The 25404-nt window shown below is 40.3% G+C and overlaps 1 pseudogene; it reads right to left on the reverse strand.

Annotated features, from left to right (window-relative positions):
- LOC137859310 (kinesin-like protein KIF27) overlaps positions 1–25404 on the reverse strand; it is a 32316-nt pseudogene extending 6912 nt beyond the window's left edge.

Consider the following 25404-nt stretch of genomic DNA (forward strand, 5'->3'; position numbering starts at 1 on the left):
TATATATCAGGACAGGTGTGTAATGATATAGGCTAACAGGGACACTGACCTTTTCCCTCATCCACTTCTGACTCCTGCTTCTCTACTGCTATGATGGCAATGCAAGCATTCCCAGCACAGTGTCGTATCTTCTCTCCTATCCCAGACACTGGGTGACAAACACATGTCCATGAAGAGATCAGTTGCACTAAGCATACATGAAAAATTACACTATAGGTGGACAAACACAATAAGCTACAAAACACACAAAAAAATTTAACAAACAAATCTGCAGATCACAGCTGAGTAGGACACAATAAAAATTTGCAGCCTTCAATGCACTCATAGCAAGTAATTCATAGAAGTTAGGAAACTGTAAGTTACCAGAAGTATTCCCGCAGAAGAAAATTACCCAAAAACTAAGATATGCAGGTCTTCAGAAGTTTTGTGTCTTTTTTCTTGCTTATTTCTGAATGTCTTCATTTCAATTTTTCAGTCACTTACCTGTTCTTACTAATTCCTTAATAAGTTCTTCTTTCATTTTGATGTTAAGTGCAAGTTCTCCCATTTTTTGCTTGGCCTCAGTGAGTCTCAACTCTGAATTCTTTAACTTCTGCATGTTAAAAACATGACTTTTCTGGAGGCAGTCGATTTCTTCACCTTGAAAGAAAACAAAGCAATGTGGAGACCAAAAAAAAAAGGAATAAAAAAGGAATAAAAGGAATACACTCTTTAGCCAAAAGACAGTGATCTGAAATATAGTATGTATAGAATTCTTACAAATGAAGCGAAAGAGCCAAAAGGAGAGAGTATTGCAAAGAGTCTTTTCCCTGCCGTCTAAATACGGAAATGACAGCATGCATTAGCATTTCAAGAATGCTAATGAATGCTAATCTGAGAGAGAAAAAACATATTTAATTTAAGCATTTTCAGTGCATCTCTGATGAAATAATAGCATGTTTCCTTTTCTTGAACTAGTACTAGATTTGTAGGTCAAGTGCTTTCTCGCTAGTAAGTAGTACTCAAACATTAAGGTCACTGATGTCAATTTCAGAAAAGGGAAAAGGAAAATAATTAAAAAATAAATTTATGTTGAGCTATAATGAAAAAAGTATTTGTAGCAAATAAAGACATTTTGATGAGAAAAATAATTACATGTGATAAAGACATTATTGCATATTCTAGTATTATATCTAACACAATTTACTCTCATGACTTCCATTTTACCTGTGGCTGTATCAGTCTGTGGCACAGATTTGTCACATAAGCTGGACTTGTCAACTTGACATTTCATGTCACTTTGCTCAAAGGGAAAGCACAGAGAAGCCTGTTTTCGTGTCCATTTTTGGTTTACTGAATGCCTAAGAAAGAATGGAAAACATGATACATTCTAAACACAAAGGGATTTTTTTTTCTTTTAACTTTATATAAAGTACATGATACTAAAGAGAAGAGTGCCAAACTGAGAAAGCTTACATAAGCATTTGCACCTTCTTCTTCCCTTGCTTGATCTTGTTGGATGATGTCCCCAAAACAAAGATCATGCAATCTTTATCGCATCAAAAAAATGTGGTTTTTAAACTAGTTTCATAATATGCCTAGTTGGTCCTGCAAATTTATTTTAAGTAGTATCACAAATGGCCTCACATTACAGTAGGATTAGGCAGTAATATTGTATTTGCTATATATTTATCTGTAACAAAAGTTAAAGAAAAAATTACCTAAATGAGAAAAAAATAAATAAATTACTTTTGACTGTCTGTATTTTCTTTCTCTTCATCACTCTGATAGAGAGGTGGCAGTGAAGGACTTCATCTTGATCTTCTACGTAGCTCAGTATCATCTGGCTACAAGCACGGAATCCTGCCATCATCCGAGCCAGGGAAAAAGCAGGGGGACTGGTATACACCTGCCAAAAAGCACCAAAAAAACACTTGGAATAGTTCAGTAATTCTTTATTGATATTCCAATAGTATTTCAGTTTAAAAGTCTTTCACTACCTGACCTTGTATGCAGAATTGCAGGTGTTTAAATAATATTGCTGAGTACCTGTGTACCAGAAGGTTTTGCAAGAGAAGGTTCTGCTTAGAACACTTGTCCCAAGTGCAAAAGAAGGTACTGTTACCAACTTATTACCCAAAATGTTCAGTTTATCAGTACAGAATAATCATTCATTTTGGGAATGCTTCCTATCTGAACTGTTAAACATTGCACAAAAAGATCACTAAAGACTACAGCTTTATGACTGTGATAAATTCTGTGTTTTAAGTCAATTTGTATGGGGCTTTGAGCAACCTGATCTAGTGAAAGGTGTCTCTGTCCATGGCAGAGTTGGACTAGATGATTTTTAAAGGTCCCTTCAAACTCCAGCCATTCTGGGATTCAAAATGTAAGCCCATAGATTTTGGACAACTGGGACATAGCGTGTGTTGCAAGACATTCAAAAGTACTTTTTCAGTCTTCAATGCTAAAATGCTTCAAAGCTAAACAGCAGCTGACAAGAGGTCACCATAATTTGTCACGCCCAATAGAATTATTGAACAATAACTGTTAAAAAAAATGTAATGCTTAGGTAGACCTTACCTTTCGTGTCTCTGTCCCTGAAGATGGGTAAAGTGAGTGTAGCAGACTCTTTGTGAGTGGGACACTGTATGGCCTTCTTGCAGATGCCGTAACAGCAGGCCCATCTCCACAAGCACTTGAGAAGTCCCAAGTTTTCACAACCATAAACTTCTCTAATTTTTCTTTTAGCTGATCAATAAGGATTTGCTGTTCCACCATTTTTTCATTCTCATATGAAAAAAAAACAAAAACAAAAACGGTTGCTGATCATCAGGTTTGCATCATACCTTTCTAAATTCATTATAAAGGTCAGTCTTCTTGTATATCATTCACTAACTCTAAATTCTTCTGCAGTGCACAGGCAAATTCTGCAACAAACTGAAAATTCTCTGGCATGACAGGTAGAATCTTACCTCTCCCCAAAATCATTTTTTTTGAGACATTTTTGTCTCTAAAGGACCTGTCCTATATAAATTATGTCAGCTAGATTTAGACATCTAGTGAGAAGTAGATGACATATTTATCAGCCCTTGCTTGCCTTATTTGTGTGTTCATGGATAAATAAAACGGTAATTCAAGAAAAATGTTCAAATGAAGCACATGGTCTGAGTTTAAAGAATGAAATGTACATACATGTAGGCTTCCTCTTCCTCTTGGAGTGGTCCAACTTGAAAGATTATTTTTATTAATTAACATTCATAAAATTGTACGTGACCCCAGGATCCCCTGTATCAACCGTTACTTTCTTTTCTACCCAGCCTCAAATTTGTCGGTAATGCTAGTTTGAAGAACTTACTTGCCTTTCCTACAGCAATCTCTGTGCATTGTTCAAAATTACATATCTTCACTGAACTGATTTATCCATAAGGCCAGACCATACAATTTTCAGTCTTCTCTGTTCCTTTCAGAATACATCGAAAATCTTGCCTACCAACAGGAAATTTGAATAACAGCTAGAGATAGTTAACTAAAGTATGCATTCTCCTACTTTGAATCATATATTTTTTATTTATTCTTTTTTTCTCATCTTCTTAGACTGCAAGTCCTTTCCCCATACATAGACAATGCCCCACAAATTGACATTTTGTTGGAATACAATACATAATATTTCTGTGTCATAGCAAAAAGAATATATATGTCAATACCATACATTTTATGATTGTGGAGGTAGTAATGGGCAACTCCACCTTACAACTTTTTTTTTTTTTTTAATCCCTATAAGACTCTGTCCCTTATGCCCTTGTACATACATCCCCATAGTGCATAACCTGTTACATAAATACATGGGTACAAACATTTACATGCTACTTTTACAGTTCTTATTCTGTCATGTATCATTGAAATGACACTTTCCTGTGCATACAACTTTAAGCCATTTGACACAAGCATTTGATTTAATTATTATACTGATTTTTCTGTTTTTAAGTAAAAGTGAGAGCTGCGATCTTTTGCCTACAGTACAACTGTTTCTGTTCATAACATCTGCCTCGTATCCTCCATAGGATACAATTATAAGCATAATCGTATATAAGCATCTATGTGTATTAGAAGCATGGATTGTTTCAGTCTAATAAGCTGACAATATGCAGTATGGGTTAAAAAAGGAAAACACACAAAAAAAGCCTATCCAGAGATGACAGAACAGAAAAAAAGTTACAGAGGGAAGGAAAAGATGGTGACCAGTGTACTTACCTTTCATTCATTGACTCTCCCCAAGCCATCAGCAAAGAAGAGGAAAAAGGAGGAAAAGGAGGAAAAGGAGAATAAGGAGGAAAAGGAGAATAAGGAGAATAAGGAAAAAAAGGAGAAAAAGGAGAAGAGTACTAACTAGCCATGTTTATGCTGTTCCCTTTAAAAAAGGTCAGATCTATCATCCTATAAAGTCAGATCTATCAACTATCCTATATATGGTCTCCTGGATCTTGAAATGCTATTCACTTACTACCCATTACAATTTCATTAGCATATACAAGATCTAGAGAGGGAAGGAGGCAAGCAGTGTTTCCACTGTGTCACTCAGCTTCTTGTAATAGTAAACTCTCAGAATACTAGGATGAAATTCTGTCTTAAAAAGTCAAAAAGCAACAATACTTTACTCTCACACTGAATAAAAGATATAACAAAGCATGTTTCTACACAGCCTTTCAATTAATGCATTCTGTAGGAACTTGATGGTCTTTTTGAGATTCTAAACAATCTTTTAAAGCCTTTCAAGTCCTAAATCATGAATCGTCCTGAAACAACTTAGCAACAACACAGATCTGGAGGAAGGCAGGAAGCAAAGAGAGGGTGAATGAATCACTTAATATCATACAGGAAGGCTGTGGCACAGTTAGGCTGATACACAAACTTCAGGAATCACAGTACTGTGATTCACCCACTAGATGATCTCAGCTCATTAGGGAATACAGCTCTAATTCAAACAAGGTGCTTGTAAGACTGGTAGGTGTTTACATCCAAAAAAATTCTGAAGGATCTGTCTTGAAATCATGAGTACATTCCTATAGTGGACGGATGGTTTGATATAGATATATGTAATATATGCCAGAGGAAAAATACCTGTAATCTATGTCTTTCTTCAGCCTTCTTTAAAGATTCCAGTTGCTCTTCATTTTCCTGTATTAATGTCTTTATCTGATTCTGCAATATCTTCAATTCATGATCCTTCTGGCTGAATACTTCTTCATCCATAGCTAGAGCCTGCTAGATAATAAAAGGAAAATTCAGCCAGTGGAAAAGCAGGCATTGTTATTCTTGAAGTTGGAAAATTAAATACATACATATATTTATTTGTTGTTCAAAGATGTGAGTGGAACTGCAAAGTTGTGACGTATATATGGCAGATTCTCCCACCATGGAATCACAGAACAGCTGAGGCTGGAAAGGACCTCTGGAGGTCACCTGGTTTAACCCCTGGCTCAAGCAAGGCCACCTTGAGCAGGTTGCCCAGGACCATGTCCAGGTGGCTTTTGCAGGTCTCAGAGGATGACTCCACTTCTTTGGGCAACTTGTTCCAGTGCACAGCCACGGCCACCACACAGTACACAAGTGCTTCCAGATGTTTGCCTAGAAGCTCTTGTGTTCCAGTATATGCCCACTGCCTTTTGTCCTGGCTGCACGTTCACTGCACCTTCCCTTCAGGTATTTGTAAGACATTGCTAAAATCCCCCACTGAGCCTCCTCTTCTCCAAACTGAACAGTCCCATCTCTCTCAGCCTTTCCTCATTGGAGAGGTGCTCCAGTCCCTTAAGCATCTTTGTGGCCCTCTGCTGCACTTTTTCCATTATGTCCCTGAATCTCTTGCATGGGGGAGCCCGGAACTGAACAGAATCAAGCAGAATGCAGTAGAGAAGTTGGAAAGGACCTACAAAGATCATCAAGTCCAACTGGCTGACCACTTCAGGACTAACCTAAAGTTACAGCATGTTATTGCGGGCAGTGCCCAAACGCCTCCTGAATACTGACAGGCATGGGGCACCAAACAGCTCGCTAGGAAGCCGGTGCCAGTGTCTGACCATCCTCATGGTACAGAAATTTTCCCTGATGTCCAGCGTGAACTGGACATCCCCCACAGCTTTGTGCCATTCCCATTCATTCTTCCCTCAGTTACCAGCAGCACAGACCAGCACCTTCCCTCCTCAGCAAGTTGCTGAGAGCCATGAGGTCGCCTCTTGGCCTCCTATTCTTCAGACTGGACAACACAAGTGTTCTCAGTCTCTCCTCATAGGACCTGCCTTCCAGCCCTTCTACCAGCTTTGTTGCCTTCCTCTTCACACTTTCAATTATCTTCACATCCTTTTTCAACTGGGGTGCCCCTGAGCACACGATACTCAAGGTGAGGCCACATCAATGCTAAATATGGTGGGAGAATCACCTCTTTTGACTGGCTGCCTATGCTGTGTATAATGCACCACAAAATACAGTTTGCAACTGCAACTGGACACACTACGCCAGCTGTGGCCTCACTGAGCGGAAGGATCACATCTGTTGACCTGTTAGTGACACTTTGCCTAGTGCAGCCAACAAAACCACCAGCCTTCTTAGGAGGAAGGGCACATGGCTGACTCATGTTCAATTTGGTGGCCACCAGGACGCCCAGCTCCTTTTCTGCAGGGCTGCTTTCCAGCAGGGTGGCCCCCGGCATGCACTAGTGCCTGCAGTTGTTCCTCTTCAGGTGCAGGACTCTGAACTTGCCCTCGCTGAACTTCATGAGGTTCTTGTCAGCCCACCTTTCTAGGCTGTCAAGGTCCCTGTGGCTATGGCAGCATGGCCCTCTGGGGAATCAGCTGCTCCCTTCAAAAGTGGTTTCCACCAGTCGTTTCTTTACTTCTGTTTCTCATCTATTGATTTTGTTTTGACAAGTTTCTTTCTCCCAAAGGAAATAATGGACCCATAACCAACACTACCTTACAAAGTGGGTATTTAAATCCAATTACTTTCTTCGGTGTGCTGTGAGATTTGGCTGTAAAATCTCAGCATCAATCATAATATTAATACACTTCTCAAACAAAAAAATAAGGATGGCCCTCCTCATTTTTCATCTCAAAGAAGAGCCTAAAGATTAAAGAAATTATAATGTTATTTTTTTTCAGATGTTTTTCTGGGTAAGTGATCCAATAGTGATTGAAGGTTACTTCCAAATGTAGTTGGCCTTCCAGAAAACCTTTAGGAGCCAAATGCAAAGTATAGACACACTATGTCTTACCATTCTAAAGACAGATACTTCTGTACAACTCTATCTTTTCTGTACAACCTATATCTTTCAAGTAAATACAACTCTTAAGAGCTGCTCAAGAGCCTTTATTGCCCTGTTTATTTTAGCATCTCCCTAACCATCTCCTCCGAGCTGTGGATGGCATGCTTACCTGGGTATCTTTCAGTTTAAACCCAGCTCTTACACTGTTTTGAACCTGGGAAGCAGAGCTTTACAATAAGCCAGAGAAAAAAAATGAAGAATAAATAACAGAGCTGTAATTTAGGATGATGAGAACCAAGAAAAGCCAGAATTTGTGTATGCGATTGCGAGGTAACAATCTACAGGCTTACCAAAATTCAGTGTGAAAAATGAAAATAGGTTGATTTTATAAAATTCTAACTTGTTGGAACTCTATCTCCTCCTCCTACAAGACAGACACATTAGCTTTCCTGATTTGTTCATAGGTACCTAAACAATCAACTTAGAATTAAATACCTGGCAGTTCTTTAGTTCTCTCCTCAGCTGAAGAATTGTGATATGATGGGGCTCTTGCATGGTGCCAGTTCCAGTGTCAATTTGCTGCACGGTGAGAGCTTCCTGCTTTTTAAGCTAACATCATCATTCAAATCAACCAGGAATGGGAAGGCTTCGTCCAAACAGTTTCTGTAGCTGAAGCACTGAACTTGAAGCTGGGTGAGCTGTTCTTCTAGCAAACTGATTCAGGTTCTTTCTTGATTTAAGTCATGTCAACACTGATTACCAACTTGTTGGTTCTGCAAAGCTTCTCGGAGCAATCTGATTTCAAGTTCCATTTCATCAATCCGGTCTTGATCAGGGTTGTAGTTGACAACTGGTTTATTTCTAATGTTTTTGGCTCTGTTTGCATATTTGAGCGAATTTACAGATTCATCAAAGTCTGATGAGGATGGACTTATACATGTTATCATGACAGTCTTGGCGTTCCCTCCTAGGGAGTCTTTCAGAATGCGAGTGATTTTAGCATCCCTGTATGGAATATGTACGCTTTTCCTTTTTGGGTCTCCAAGAGCACTGATGACATTTCCCAAGGCCAACAAACCACTATTGATTTGAATTGATTCTTTGAATCCTTCACTGGTATTTCCAGTCTTTGTCACCCTCTCTGATCCTGCCAAATCCACAAAATGGAACTTTGAAGCAATCATCTGGACTGATTTCCAAGATGAATCCTGTGGATCACTATTTTTTTTGAGACTCTGCAGATTGTTTCTGACAAATACTGATAGTAAAAATGGCATGTGATTGACTAGAGTGTTCATTCATTTGTGTTGTGCCTGCGTGACGAGATGCATTGCCACTTTCCAACAGGCTCATCACTTCATCTGCACATTCTACTTGGAATTCCTTAGCACCAACAATCACTTCAAACACCAAAAGAAAATCAGAATAATTACATTAATTTTAAACTTTTCAGTAAAAGTTTACTGCAATTATGAAGAGTCAATCTATAAACACAAATCACAGAAGCATACAAGCCTGCATTATTATAAGGTCGTAGCACATAGCTAAATAAAATAAAACAGTATGTGGAAAGCATGAAGTACAGCACATCTGAAACCTGCAGAAATAGAATATATGGGTGTATTTTGTCACACCATTTGAAACAGTATTGTAAACAGAATACACAGAATACACTTAGGTGTTTACACATCGTCTTATGCAATTTGCAACCTAGTGCTATCTAGAAAAAAAGTATGAGCAAACCTAGCTCAAAGCTTACTTTGTCAGTTAAAAAAAAAAAAAAGACAGAAATTTTGAAAGTTTGTAGTAAAAGTGACTCCCAGCCTATGTTAAGAACATAGTTCTTAGTGGAATGGAAGCAGATATTTACAGCATAAGTAGCTTAACAAATATAACTTTGAAGTGAGAAGCAAAGGCTTAATCTTAAAGCATTCATTCAACTGAATAATCATGCACAATTGTGTTTCTATGCTGAATTTGCAGAAACAGTAACAGTACTACCTTACCACCTGATGCTGCTTCTGGAGGAACATTGATATTGTTCATAGGAATCTCAAATGAAGGCTGCTTCAGATCAGCTAAACTGAATTGATATTTTGAAAACGTGACTTCGTCTAGTATTAGTCATCGGTAAGCTCTCTTTTCAAGAGATGGAAACAATAATTTGTGCACACAACAGAAATCAAATGCACAAAGTTCTAGAGCTGAAATCCTACCTGTATTTCCCTTTTCATCTTCTCAGATATGTAAATCTTTCACAGAGGTCTCCAACTCCAATAAATCTCAAAGTTCTTCCTCGTAAACCTCTATATAAGATACCTTCACTCGGAAATTGATGTTATGGTTTTCAGAAATATGCTGAAATAACTCCTGAATAGCCCGTGGGATTATGCCTTTTTCATCCTCTGAAAATGATGCTAAAATATAAACACAGATGTCACAGACACTTGCAGTCATTCTGTCACACAAATTACAAAGACTAAAACTAAAGAGAAGTCTGCGAGGTTTATCACTCAATATAATAAGGAATAGGAAGAGCTCAGTTTTCCCAAGTTTTCATGTAAAGATTTGCTTTTCTGTTGATCAGAAATGCATGGAAATGATACAGAACTTTACTACTTTCTGCGGGTACGAGACTACAAGAAAATTAAATTAGTAAAAAATCACGCTAGAAGAAAAAAATATTTTGAACTTGCTAATGAATTAATGATAAAACTTCAAATCCTTTATGCAAAAAGAATGAATACATAATTTTCAGGGTTTCAAATTCAGAATCAAGGACCAAGAAAAATCCAGATAGTCTTCTAATTCCTGCTACTCCACTTCTTCTCTCTTATTCAGCAGAACAGACAAACAAATTGTGACTTCTCGATACGGAAGGGAAGATAACCAGAGCTGGTGATACAGGATTTCAGGGAAAGTCAGAAAGCAAAATTGTATACATGCAGAAGCTGAAGAATTCTTCTGCGAACTAATACAGAAAAATAGTAGTTTCCAGTCTCAGGTGTTTGAGAAACACTGACTTGGAAATACCAAGTAAGTCGAATAGTAGAGTTTCAGATATCTGCCTTTAAAAAAGCAAAATTTGAATTCCACATAAAGTTCAACAAGGCCAATATGCAAGGTTCTGCACTTGTGCTGGAACAGTTCCAAGCACAACTACAGTCTGGACAGAAAACAGATTGAGAGCAGCCTTGAGGAGAAGGACCTGGCGGTGTTGGATGATGAGAATCTCCACCTGAGCCAGCAATGTGTGCTTCCAGCCCAGAAAGCCAACCATATCCTGGGCTGCATCAAAAGCAGCATGGCCAGCAGGGGGAGGGAAGTGATTGTCCCCCTCTGCTCTGCTCTCGTGAGACCCCACCTGGAGCTCTGGGTCCCCCAGCACGAGGACGTGGAAGTATTTGAGAGAGTCCAGGAGGGCCACAGGGATACTTAGAGAGATGGAGCACCTCTCTTACGAAGACAGGCTGAGGGAGTTGGAGTTGTGCAGCCTGGAGAAGAGGCTTTAGGCACAGCAGCCTGCCAGTGCCTAAAGGGGGCCTACAGGAAAGCTGGGGAGGGACTCTGGAGGGACTCTTTGGCAGGTCGTGTAATGATAGGACAAGGAGGAATGGCTTTCCAACTAAAAGAGGGTTGATTTGGATTAGATATTCAGAAGAAATTCTTTACTCAGAGGGTGGCAAGGCACTGGCACAGGTTGCCCAAAGAAGCAGTGGATGCCCTATCCCCGGGGGTGTTCAAGGCCAGGCTGGATGGGGCCCTGGGCAACCTGGTCTAGTGGGTGACATCTTTGCCCATGGTGGGGGGTTGCAACTGGGTGATCTTTAAGGTCCCTTCCAACCCAAACCATTCTAGGATTCTATTCCATGAAATTTATCTATGAAATCTCTTTGTCAGACTCTGAAAAAAGTCCAAGAGTGAGTTTGCTTCATACAATTACCTAAAGCAGATACTTTCTAAGTAGGATAAATGTAGCCAAAATTTCTAAAGCACTGTGTTTCAGAAAGTAGTGTAAGTTGCCTGTTAGAATAGAGAATGGGAAAGAGCACTTTAATTTTTTTTTATTTTTTTTTTTCTCTCATACTTTTGGTATAGCCTAACGGACACAGAATTTGTGTTTAGAACACAACCATCACATAAACTTTGGAATATATATGTCTTTTTTTGCTATACATTTTTTCATTATCTCTTAAAAATTCTCAAGCATCATCTGTTATGTATTAAATACTTAATTTGCAGAACTACATTGTTCACACACACACAAAAAAAGACTTTTTACAACGTACCAAAGTGACCACCTCCAATGGTGTAAGTCTTCCCAGAACCTGTCTGTCCGTATGCAAATACTGTAGCATTTATCCCTCAGCCAAAGACACTAGAAGAGGTTTAATGCAAACTGGATAAACTTCTTCTTGGGTTGAGTTTTTGCCAAATACAACATCAAAAGTGAAGACACGGTCTTTCCCAATGATTATTTGTTGTGTATTTGGGACTAATCTCACGCATACTTGGTGGTTATGAAGTACTTCCTTGGAAAGCAGAGGTCTGACCCTTACTGCAACTTTAACCAGGATCTCCTCCATGCCGGCCTCCATCTCTGTGCTCCCCACTCAGTATTCAGGAAGTCATTACGAGATCTGTTACAATTCCTCTGTTCACCTCATTTGCAATTTTCTGCACCTAAGAAAAAATGTTCTCCGAGTTAAATAATAAAGAATTAACTCCCTGCTGAAACAGAATGTTGAAGAGTTTCCCAAAGAATACATAAGCATCATTACACCCTGGAAAGGAACTGTGATAAAAAAGCAGATATGTTAACAACTGTTAAACCAGTGCAGAAACTAATTTTGCTTCTATTACCTTCTAAGCTAGCAGACTTAACCTTTGGTCTGAAAGTGGTCAGACTTTCTGTTTGGATGTTATACTGCCGGATGAAGCAACAATATTGTAAGATCTTGTTAATGAACTCTTGATAAAGCATAGACTTACAATGAACCTTATTTTCTCACTGCTACAGTACCGATGCATAGGCAACAGAAATTATTCAAACAAAACCTTTTTATCCTGAATTTATACCTATAGACACACACGTGCTTGAAAGCCATCTTCTGCTTACAAGGGCCAAGTATTTAGAATTTCAGAAGCACAGAAAGCTGTCGTGTTGCTTACATGGTGGGTATGATTTTAAATAGTTGTGATTACTACACACCAAGCATTCCTCTGATTTTAATCCGTCTCTTTATGCCCATATGGAACTATTTTTTATTAGTTATATATTTCAGCAACCATGGTTCCTTATACTGCCCCCCATCTATTAATTCTGAAGCACAAGAAGAAGCATCGAATAGGATTTCTTTACAAATGTCTACCAGAAACACTCCAAAGCCTCGATGGGTATCAAATGCTGCCGGATCCCAAACACATCTTCTGCTCTTGCTGATTCTCAGTCAAGGAGGCTTTGCCATGCAAAGGAAAGTTTGCTGAACTTCCTTCTTGCTCAACTCCCACGCAGCCTTTTTGCTCTGTTACCCAACTGGCAGAACTCACCAGCTAAGCACATCAAATTCAGCCTGCATGAAAATGCAACCAGATTGAAACACAAGTCTTCTGTGGTTGCAAAGAGAAGAGTTTTGGCATTTCACTCACACCCATTTGCATTGAGGGCTTGTCCATTCAGAGCTGAGAAACTTTGGAAGCTGACAAAAAGCCTTGTTGTACAGAACAGAGCAAAGGGAAGCCAAGAAAGAGAAGCAAGAGCCTGAAATCCTGCTCATTTCAGAAAGGGCACGGCAATCACGAGCACATACTGAAAACTTACTGACTCCCCCCCCCCGCCCCCCCTCCCAAAATGACACCCAAACCAGTCGCGGGAGGGGAGGGGCGGAGGAGGGGAGAGATCCCATTTCCTACTTCCTCAAACAAACACCAAGCAAAATGCCGGCTCAGCGGCGCTGTGGGGCGGCTCCCCCCAGCCCCAGCCCCGGCCCCGTCGCTCCCCGCTCCAAACCTGCTCCGGGCGGCGGGAGGCAGCCTCCGGGCGGGCTGAGGGGCCGGCGGGCCGCGCCTGGGCCGCCCGCGCCGCTGGTGACAGCGCCTCGCTAGGCAACGGCCGCAACCTTCGGCGGCGCCGCCCCGCCGCGCACAGCGGCCCCCCGCGGCAGGAGGGCGCGGGCGGAGCGGGGGTTGAGGGGTGGGTGTGAGGGGACACCGGGGGGCAGCCCCCGGCCCCCAGGGACGCGCACAGCTCGCCCTCGAGTCCTGGGGAGGGTGGAGGGGGCCGTCTGCTTGTGGTCAAAGCAGGGGTGCGAAATGCGGCTTCCATCGCCGCGCTCGTCATGGAGGAGAGCGTCTCCTTACGGCTCCGGTGGAGCTCAGTGGTAAAGGCTGAGTTTTCCCTCAAACACAAGCGGTCTCCAAGTAGGCGAGCCACGCTCACAACTGCTCGCAGCTGCTGGCCCAGCAGCCGCCGGGGGTGCCCAGGCACACGTCCACACACAGACACATCTGTAGACACAATGCCGACAGAGCTCAAGGAGCAAAACGCGAACGGATTCTGTCAGATTTGTATATGAAAAACAACAGAGAAGACCAAGTCGGTCCCATTCATGACATGGAACACTGCTTTAGCAATTTGTAAGTGCACAGAGCTTACTCCACCCTAAAGACTTGATAAACAAAGAGACATTTAGAAAGCTAAGCTGTGAAATGACTGAAACAAAAAGGTGTATTTCCAGCTTCAGTTCCCTAAAGCGTGTAAGTACTTCTCAGAAACATAAGACAGGACAATGTAAAGATGTAATCTGCGATTAAGTAGTTCTTCTTTCACAGGGAAAACCAAAACCAATGACTTTTCAGGGACAGCAAAAACTCTTGATGAGACAACAACCTTACTCACTGTTGAAAATACAATCCCTTTACATCATTGGCCTCACTCTGCTGCTGTTCTCTCCTTTTTCTTCTTTTCTCTCTTTTCTTCACATTTATAGATCTACACCCTGAAGCTAGAGATTTACCAGCACGTCGGCCACTTCTGCCTTTTCCAGGCTCTGAATCAGTATCACTTTCCAGTTGTAGTAAGGCAAAACGAGATGCAGTGGTAGGGACTGAACTGATTAGAGCAGATTCCATTGCCATGTCTGAAATTCTAGGGAGCTGGCTTCTTTTAATTATCAGTTTCCTGGGAAAGTAGCACAGAAGGTAGAATGAAAACATTGTTTGATCAAACAAGCAATAATTCATATCATTAAACCACAGAAGTGTTTTTTTTTGGCTCAGAAAGCATAAGACAGGGCTGGAATTGGGGGAATGAGGGAGAAATCAAAAAGATACAGTATAATTTATTTATATTTTAACCGACTACACTGTATTACCTTAGGTAACTAAAGAAGAATTACATTAAAAAAAAAAAAAAAAAAAAAAAAAAAACTGTCTACCAAACACATTTTAGGCTAATACATTCGCTCTTGAGAGATTTCGTGGAAAAAAGGTGGCTCTACAAGAAGCTGGTCTTCATGTTCTGGGTGGAAATAGAATAGAATAGAATAGAATAGAATAGAATAGAATAGAATAGAATAGAATAGAATAGAATAGAATAGAATAGAATAGAACAGAACAGAACAGAACAGAACAGAATAGAATAGAATAGAATAGAATAGAATAGAATAGAATAGAATAGAATAGAATAGAATAGAATAATTCAGTGCTTAAAAACTATTTCAGATGCCATCCCCAGAGCCTGACAAACACAATTTAAAAATGAAGTAGATAATACACATACGCAAGCTCCAGTTTGGGGTAAGCAGCCTTATCTCTTCTTTTACAAGAAGTTTAATTTTGTTTGCAATGCACTGGAGATTCAGCAAGCAGTTTTCTCCACAGGGAGGTGAACCCAGCATTTCAGCTGGTACCGTCCACAAACATCAAGTTCACCTGTTCTTACAGCAAGACACAGAGGATACGTTGGGAGGAAACAGAACTAAGTAACACTTATGCCTTCTGTTGTTGCCTGTAGCTAAAAGCAACATGTACATCCCTGGGACACCATTCTAAAGATCAAATCATTTACCTAGCATTAAAGCTAGATCCTGGGTATATCTATGTTTGTCCAACTGCAGTTTTTCCATACAGAGTTTGGTCAATTAGCAGAGTATTGAAAGTGATGATATCCATCTCTGATTACAAATTTCATAGAAAACAGACATCTAGATATGCTGACATATTATGACAGAGGTGTAGTGAGATAATACATACTTCTTGAAATTACTGTTCAAAAGGGATCTTTAGAGTTTGAAACAAGTTCTTGAGTTATCTGCTTAGATAACCTACAAATCTGTTCCTTATTAAGTACTATTACAAAAGAACATGAAACTCTGCAGAAGTTTCCACAGGCTCTCTTTACCACTTAACTCCAGAATTTATCCAGTCCAAAATTGTATAGGTGCTCCATATATACTCAGGTATGTCAACATGCAACAATAGCATGGCAGAGACCATTCCCCAAAATAATGATTTAAAAGGAATATGTCATTTCACTTTTCAGAGATGAAAGAACCATGCTCTACTCTTAAGTTTACAGGAGACAAAAAGGTTACAGAAAAGAGCATTCTCGTCACACAAAGTTATTCAACTCCATTTCTCTCAAAAGAAGAGAAAATGAAGCTGGTCATCTTAGGAGAAAACGGCCATTGAGCTGTGAATTTACTTGATGCTGATATTCAGATTAGCTGATCAGACCACAACTATGTATCTAGAAAATACAGGTCAATCATATCTACATCATAAGTAATTCATATTTGTCACTCTTTAAATGACAGAACAGGATACATTTGGATTTTTATGCAGACAAGACTGTGCACATATGCACACATGTGCATACATTGACAAATATTTTAATGCTAAATAACTATATAGTTAACCAGCTGAGGAAATTAGTTAAAGTTGAGAGACTTCATGCTCTTACTAGCTGGACACAAAATATGTTGAAACTTGAAGCTCAGAGAAAAGATTACAGGTGCATCTTTACAGCAAGAAAAAGCACCAGATAAAAGTGCTCAGTCATGTTCCACAAGAACTTATGATGCTGGATGTTGCTCTAAAGCAGACAACACTCAAAGTTTTGTCTGCAGACTCCCTGCTGTGCTTGGCTTAAGAAAAAAAAAAAGAACTATAGTATGACTCTTCAGTAAAAGCTTGGAATTTCTAGTCTCTCTCTACTGTGGTGTATTTATAGTTAATGTAAACAGTACAACGGCACAACAGTCTTTATTTGTACAGTGGCAGCAGTGGCTAATGCTGCCAAATCCTTCTTTTTGCACATACAATCTGAAAACAATTACACACAGCTGAACCTCTACACAGGTACATAAAGTGGCTGCAAACTCCCTTCTTTCGTCTATAAATACACCAATATAAATACACCAGTAAGTATACCTTTGCTGTCTTATCGTAGTTGGCATGCAATTAAGAGCCCAGCTGACAAGTACATTTAACAAGTACTACCCATGGAATTCTGCTGTTCCAATTCACTGAAATACTACAGTGACAACATGATATCAATTTACAAAACCTTATTCCTGAATTCGGTGTTTCTACATCATCATCATCATAATGGGTGGCAATGAGTTTATAAAGTGAATTGCAAATACATGAGATTGCAGGTTATTTTCTAGTTGAGTCGCAGATAGTTGTTAACATTGCTAATTCAGTTGGTAGGACATTTCAATACTATTCATATTACAGCAGGATCAAATTATCCCACTTCTGCAACACCTAAAGATGGATCCAGTGATTCACCAAGGCCTACCACCATGCCAGGCTTCATATTTTAGCACCACACCTACAATTCTGGCAGACCCATTTTATTAAGCACCTAGCACTTCAGTTTCAAAGTATGGCTCCCATTCCCCCCTCCCTGAAAAAACAATGGGCTGATACCTCAAAAGCTTTCAGCTAATTAGAGGTGCTTGCTAGCACCCTTTCAGAGGCTGGTATAGTTCCCCCCACCTCAGGAATTATGAGCAGTGTTATTCTGTATTGCTATAGAAATAACCAGCCGTAGAAAATTAAAAACACACTGGTGTAATTGAGCTTGAGGCTGTGTTTAAGGAAGCTTTTTGATCACAGAAAGAAAGTGTTCAAATATGATTCAAAGATCAAAGCCAAAATTCCTTGAAGTGGTATAGTCTTTATTGCCGCGCTGGATGATGCACAGGGGATCTCTCCACCTATCGTGCATACCCAAGGCGGAAAACAGTCTTGAATTTATACAATCAATCTATCAATATTCTACAAGCGCCTATACATATTCCTTACCTATCCCTGCCTTCCCTCGCTTCTCATGCTAATTAGCCTTTTGACACCTTGCCCCTGCGTAGAGCCTCCCAAGAATTGTGGGCAGGGGTCTTTGGGACGTGGGCAGGGGTCTTTGGGAGGAAGACCCTGAGACTTCCTCACAGTGTACTTTTCACCTTTGGTCAGGAATCTGCTGAGTTGGCATGTTTCTTAATTGCAAGCGCTGGTTGTTGCTAATTCTTCCATTTGTTGTATCTTTATAATGAATTCCAATGTCCAGTTTTGAGATTTATAGTCCTTCCATTTGTTTCTCTGTCCGTCTGCCGCTTCCTTATCATGAGTTGCAGCGTCTTGTTTCGAGATATACAGTCCTTGTCTGGGGATTGTCCTTGCCTCCCCAATGCCTCCCCAATGCCTCCTTAATCAAATACCACAAGGAGTTTCATAATTCCACAGATCAAACTATGACCTGAAGCATCATTTCAACTTCTACAGTAGTTTTCAAGGAAGAGTTTTGAAGTGCGGTAAAATATTGGAAGTAAATAACAGCCTGTTGCCCAAACCCTATTTATCTGAACACAATATTCCCTACTACATAGGCTACAGGAAAAATCCGCATGAAGGTAAAAGGAAGCAAAGCCTGCTGGCAAGTATTTGAAATTGTTTCCATTTGTGTTATGTATTAGCAAGAGCCATAGTGTTGAGAGAAGGCTTTCACTAATGTGTCAAGGAAGTAAGTAACCCCGTTACAAAAAGATCCCTCAATAATCCAACTTGCAACACCATCATGGCATGGATTGACAGCTCCCATAAATGACCCAGTTCCCAAACGTTCTGATCTGCATATCACTAGCAGGCTGTTAGTGCAACTCTCTGTGCAGTCTGCTCCAAGCAGTAAGAGTTGTGAACACAGCTCCTGCAGCCAAAAGTACCTGTTACTCAGATTCATGCATCACCAACAGAAGATGAGCATTATATACATGTACCATATAATTTTAAGGCAACATTATAGCAATGGTTATTTCTAGCAAGTAGTAATTTATTTATTTATTTATTTAGTGCTTTACTCATTTGTAGGTCATGCTTTTCTACAAACCATGTCAGCATACGTGAATGGATTATTTCAGATTTTTATATTAAAACAACAGATAAGACCAAGTCGGTCCCACTAATGACATGGAACACTGCTTTAGCATGTCTGATGCAGCAATTTGTAAGTACACAGAGCTTACTCCACCCTAAAGACTTGATAAACAAAGAGACATTTAGAAAGCTAAACTGTGAAATGACTGAAACAAAAGGGTGTATTTCTAGCTTCAGTTCCCTAAAGCATTTAAGTACTTCTCAGAAACAGAAGACAGGACAATGCCCTGAAGAGCTTCAGTCTAGTTTTAGACATGATGTAACAAAGCTAACTATGATAAAAGTAGCATATCCAGTGTTTCAGTAACACCGAATCCCTTTTCTATGTTACCCACCTTAACCCACACTGCAGGTCAAATAGCTCTACTGTAAGCACTGCTGTAAGCCCCCAACACACATGTTAAGAGGAGCATAATGCACACCCAGAAACTCAGTTGGAGCATCAGCAGCTTCCTGGTCTGCGTACAGCTTTGTATACATGCATGAATTTACAGTTAACTGGCAAATGTTCAAACACCACAAAGAAATGAGCAGCACATCACAATTTAGGACTCTAGGCTGACGTTAGGAGCAGACTTTCAAGCATTTGTGGAATAACCACATAGCTTTAAATACGGTGATCTACTGTTTCAAGGAAAATACGCTGAATAGCCCAAAAACACAACTCAGTTCCTCTTGAACCACTTCCATCTTCAACTAAACTAATAAAGCCACAGATTTCCAAGAACTTTGAAAAGAGCATCTTCCCACACGCTGTCTCCTTGTGTCTATTACTAACATGCTTATTTGCCACCATCTATCATCGAAACACGTGCTCAGCTAACACCTAAAGTACTGACTGTACTAACTCACCACTGTGTCTCTTATTTTTTTCCTTCATCTTCTGAGATTTGATTTCCTCAAGTGTTTTTATTCCAAAATTCAGATTGCCCTCTGAAAATAGGAAACAGTTCATGAGACTGGCTTAGAGGCACTCACTGAGGACCACAGCTCCTCAGGCTTCTTAGCGCTCAGCAACTTTCTGAAGTATTTAGAATAAAGCCTGTCAACACTCCTCACAAGTGAAAGAGCCAGAGAACCAAGGGCATTTTGCCCCTCCTTTCATCCTTCAGGCTTAAAAATGTAGTTTTAATTTTAATCCATTTACACGATATTAGATCCCTCTATCGTTAGATATGGCTTATCAACAGTGGTTGCAAGGCTGCACGTGCAGCCATTTCAACTCCATGCTGTGGCCCTGTTTTGTTCTCCAAAAGTAAAGAAAAGGAGTTCACCTTTCTGACCCAATGGGCACATGATGGTATTCATGGCAGAAATGAGATCATGGAAATAACCAAGTCCATTCAGCACCCCTACATTTTGTTGTGTTTTTACACCACACTGCTTTTGAGTTAACTGTCAAGTTCTTCTGATTTATCCTACTAAGGTGCTGGAATACCTTGTTTAGTAGCAGTAGAACGGCCTTTGCGAGTGGAAATCACCCGTAATCCATTTTTGCCTTCCACAGCTGGTTACTGGACGGGAGTTTTAGTTTCTTCTTCCTCAGAAAGTTGGTCTGAAGGGGAAAAATCTATTCAGTTATGCATAGACCAGATTGTTCATGATTACGTAGCTCATGCAGTGACACTTCAGCCCATGCTTCATATAAAAAACTTTGTTGCTCTTTTGTTTTGTTTTGTTTTTTAAAGAGCTACATTGACCTGATGAACTCCTAAGTAGAATACACTAGGACAAAACATCTAGGACTCTAGATTCTCTCTGCAGCTTTAACTACTACACAACACATTGCTCTTCAGACAGAAAAAAGAAATTTCCTTCCTAGTTTCACATAGAACTTTACACAACAGATCAGCTAAAGCCAGGAGTGGTTCTAAGCTTTCCTCCAACGTTTCAGGTTCTGTCCACTGACTGCCAGACAAAGCCACCAGTGACCTGGCCACACTGCCTGCCCTATCGCTAGTCAGACCTCAGGTCATCTGTGATTTCTACATTCCTTTACAGCACAGATTCCTTCAAGAACCAAAGATTTACACAATCATTTACAGCACAAATTCCTTCCAAGAACCAAAACATGCTCACCATCATCATCTTCATCATCATCTGCAGCATTGATTACAACTGAAGGGTGTGTAGGGCTTGGGACATTTTCAGAGTTTTCCACTTTCATCACCCCCTTAGCTGTGGAGAGGGATTTGACTGGACAGAAAGTTTGTTTTGCTGCAGTGACATCTGAGCCACTTTTAAAGCATCGTCCGCGGACTCAGGCGGACTTGGCAGTTTAGCTAGAGGAAGAGGAGGATCATCGGTAATATGGCAGTTTAAAACTTTGACCACAATTTAGCAAAGAGGTGGTAGGAAAGGCAGATAACCCGCACAGACAATGAATTCATCATCTCCTTTTGCCCATCCCATCACTGTTTACACCGTCAACAATGACTTCCCTTCGAACAACAACACATCTCCCTACCACCCAGCAAAAGATGAAACAACGGGAAGCAAACTGCAAGGCAAACATCACACAAAGCCAAGAGAAGCTGAGCACGAAAGCAGAAAACAAACACCAGCAGTACACTCGGTGCAGTACACCTATGACTGCAGACCTTTTCCTGTACTCACAAATGAACAGTTACCTGATGCCCCCTACAGGATTGGCACCCACTAAGTAATACTCCAAATTAAGTCTTCAGCGCTTCAAGAAAAAGGACCTAAACTCACTCTTGCTTGGTGGGAAGAATTGTCCATCGATGTAACGTCCCTTTGCATGATGAAAAGCACAGTTGGCTTTCTGACAGCCTCCCGGCTGCTTCTCCCAGTAGCAAGGAATCTCACTGCACTTTTTCTGAAGACAGAAAGAAAGAAAAGCTCGTGATAACATGCACCTGAGGCTTGCAAAGAGATGCGCAGCTCCAGATCATGACAGCTGTCACAACACAGTGCTGAAACATCATTCCAAAGGTCAGTTTCTCAGTTCAGTGGAGTATTTCTGGGCATATTCACAAAGTTTGCATAAGCTGCAACCACTATGCACATTTAGATTTGTCATCATTCAGTTAGAGAAGACAGGCACTCTCAGACACCAGTTGAGGGTGGGTTAAACTAATACACCTAGGATTATACTAGCATTAGTCAGAGGGAAAAAGAACATCTGAAATTGCCTAGGTTAACCCTGTCTAGAACTACTTCTTGGAGACTTAGTTCTTCTGCACCTTTAACTTTCCCCACTTCCTACCCCAGGCAGCTAGAACAGTGTTATCGGAAGGACTGTGGGTCAGAAGAGACCTGAGAGTTCATTATCAAGCCTGCTCCCATGACGATAGAACAGCCTGTTTATTACCCCCCTGCTCCAGCAGGTTTTAGCAGTCTATTTAACAGCTATTCTGCATCTGTTGAGAAAACTGTCAGCATCTAATAAAAATATATATATATCTTGCTAAGACATACCTAAGGCATTGATTTTATTTTCCTCTGCTTCCTCCCACCCCCTCTCTTGGTAACAGAAACCAGTATGATTTTGAAGCAAACAAATCTATCCTGCAAAAGCACAATCAGTACACCTACGGCACTGAAAAATGCTTTTGTTGATTGATTTTGAGAACACATCGTTAGGCACTCACGTCAATTTCCATGTGTCTGAATCGGCAGACGTTCCTGAAACAACGACCCTCCTGCCACAGCTTGCAGACCGTCTCATTGCCCAGAGCAGCTTCGCAGTGGCGGTAGGCACATTTGTCTCCCTGGAACCAAAAGGAAACCAACGAGGAAAATAGAGTACAGCCTCAAAAATGGCCATGGTGCTGCCTAATGTTGCTACAACTGAATTCAGAATCTATCTGGTTCTCAAGTTAACCAAAGACCAGCGTGCTTCCTCCTCCTAATCTACTCCTTCCTGAAAAAAAAATGGGAAAAAAAGCAAAGCAAAGGAAAGCCAGCCATACCTTGGTACAGGTAGAATAGAAATAGAAGTAGCAATCGTCTCCTTGTTTAGACATGCCGACGAGTTCTGCTAACAAGCTCAGCTTCTCTCCACAGGGCCTTCCTCTGCTCTTGGAGAGAGCTGTCTTCACCCTTGCTTGGGCTGAAAGTCTTCTACTGGCTTGTGAGCAGGGAAATCTTCTTTTGAAAAGTAACCCTAAAGAAAGTAACAAGTGAAAAATAATGAGGAACCAACATTTTTCCAGCTTTCTTCAGTTCATCAAATCAAGTTATCAGTCTCTCGAAGAGAGCAAAGCCTTGAAATCAGCTGTTACATGAACTAACTAAATATGAAAGTTCCGTAAAGCTGCCAGGAGCTTTGTCAGCAAGCGTTCTCTTCCACATCCTCAATAAGATGACTTGGAGCACATCTGGAAGCCTGAAAACGGAGTCACTCCTTAAAAAACCACCTGATCATACATGCAAGTCAATAATCAACTCTGGCTACAAATAACTTCTCTAGAACACAGTTAGGACGCATTAAACAGCACGTTCCAGGCACTGTGGGTCTTCCATTTCACCTACCTGGACAACCTCAGCAAAGTTATCGATCTTCAAAGACTTCCAGTTAACTTCTCCTGTAGGCCAAACCAAGACTGAATCCGTGAATTAATAATAAAGGGGTAGGAAGAATTTTCCTCCTCACTTTGCCAAGGGAACCTCTCATCCACAATTCAAACATAGGATGTGCTTTTAAACAGCTTATAACTAATAGAGGAAGCAAGTCCATTTGAATGCTCTCTCAGACTGGAGAGAGCCAGTGTTAGTTAGCTCTTCAAAAAAATAAAAACCAAAAAACAAAACAAAACAAAAACAAAAAACCCAGCGCATTTAGAGATGAACTCGTGATTCAAAGTGGCTGCAAAAATGAGGCTCCATCTTCCACAGCCGGACAATTTAACTTTTTTTTTTTTTTTTTTAATTTAAGATTCAGTATGTTCCAATCTCTGGTCTTCAAGATTTCTTCACCTATTAAGAAAACACAAAAACCTTTCCCCGTCTTTATTACCTGTACAGCAAAAAACATACCAGTGCATATAAATCCACAGATGTGCATACGCATACACACATCTGTGTTTATACACACACGAGGAGGGAGTGAGAGAAAGTTAGCGAGAGCGACAGTGAAAATCAGAATTTTTGCCTTTTCGACACAGAGAGTACGTAAAAATTCTCTCATTTTGAGGGAACTAGAAAAAAATGGAGGCTCTACAAAAGATTTTGATGAGTATGCCTTCGAGGCCGATGCTTTGTAACATGAGTGATCTGGGGGCCAGCACACAAATATGCAGACATATGTACATGCATACAGGATAAACAGATCTATACACACAAGCGTGCACAGTATATGTTGTATGATCTCCATAGCGAGAACAACTCGTAGCCCTGATCAGGCACGTAGAGTTGCAATCAATTAACAGCAGGAAGACAGCAGATCAAGGGTACAGCAAGCTTTGAGAGGCAGGGGAATGCTCACTTTGCCAGTGGCATGACTGCATGATGCCAAGGATTTTGAATTAGTTGGATTTTTTGGAAGCAATTGGGTTTTTCTTTCTGCGCTGTAGCAAATACCACAGGTTTGCCACCACGTGCTGTTCCCTAATCCATATATCCATCCTCATCCATTGCTGCAGGATCATGAAAGGTTAGAGAAGACGACTTAGGTCCAATTTAACAGCCAATGATTTTTCGATGAGCAGAGCTGCAACAGATTTTATTTAGCCACAAGCATTTTTTTTTCTTTTTTCTGAGATGAAGTCAGAAATTTTAATTATTATTTTTTTTAAAGACACTAAACACAAAACCTGCAACCAGACCAGATAAAGTTCAAATTAGAGTGATTCTGAATCCTTTCATTAAAACGCTGCACATTTCTGTGCAAATTATTTCTGACTCTTCTGGACAAAAGTGGATGAAATAGTTCTTACAAATTAATAATCAAAGGTTGGAACCTTTTACTCACACAAACACTAGTGAATTTTCCAGGAAATATTTTTTTGGCAGGGAATTTTCCCAAATCTAAAATAAAGAGAGGAAAAGTTGGCTTCTCATATTAGTTACTGCTTTTGACTGCTGGGCAAAGGGAATAAAAACAGTAGTTAAGTGCAAGCTTTCCTTCTCTTCTTTACTATGGATAGGAATCGTCACTTCGCACCTTTAGCACCTTCAGAAACACAGCCAGTGCCATGCAGGTTCCTCTGCATCTACTTCTAACAATTACTGGTGCTCCTTAGCATGGAAGTTTGACTCAAAACACTCTCCAGATTTAGCTCTTTTGACTGCCCAAGGAGCTCATCATTTTGCTTGTTGCCTTCCAGTTTCCTGAACAGACCGGGAACGCTGTTCACAATCTGAATGGATCTGGTCTAAGGAATGGGAAGAAAGCAAAACCAAGCATACCTCGCAGCCCTAAATTCCAAAAAAGCAGTCTCATTTTAAAAAGGACCTCAAAAGTTTTTTTTTTTTTTAAACTGACACCTGCTAACACGGCAATCCGGGCGCTAAACCAACTGAAGTTGCCCCTGAAAGCCTGAATAAAAATGAGTAACTCTGGTGCACTCAGCAGGTCTGTAATAGAAGATGGTAAGATTTTTAGATTTCTTTTTTTTGCTCCAGGGTGCTGGTAAAATGTTTGCATTAAGAGATTTTGAACCTTTTGTACCAAAGAATAAGAGATGCGCTACAGTGCCAGTAGCTGGGGGTCTGGAAATACACACCAACAAGTGTCATAAGCTTTGCCTTTGCTGAAGGAAGATGAA

This window comes from Anas acuta, chromosome 7 (assembly GCF_963932015.1).
Source record: "Anas acuta chromosome 7, bAnaAcu1.1, whole genome shotgun sequence".
Classification (NCBI taxonomy): Eukaryota; Metazoa; Chordata; class Aves; order Anseriformes; family Anatidae; genus Anas; species Anas acuta.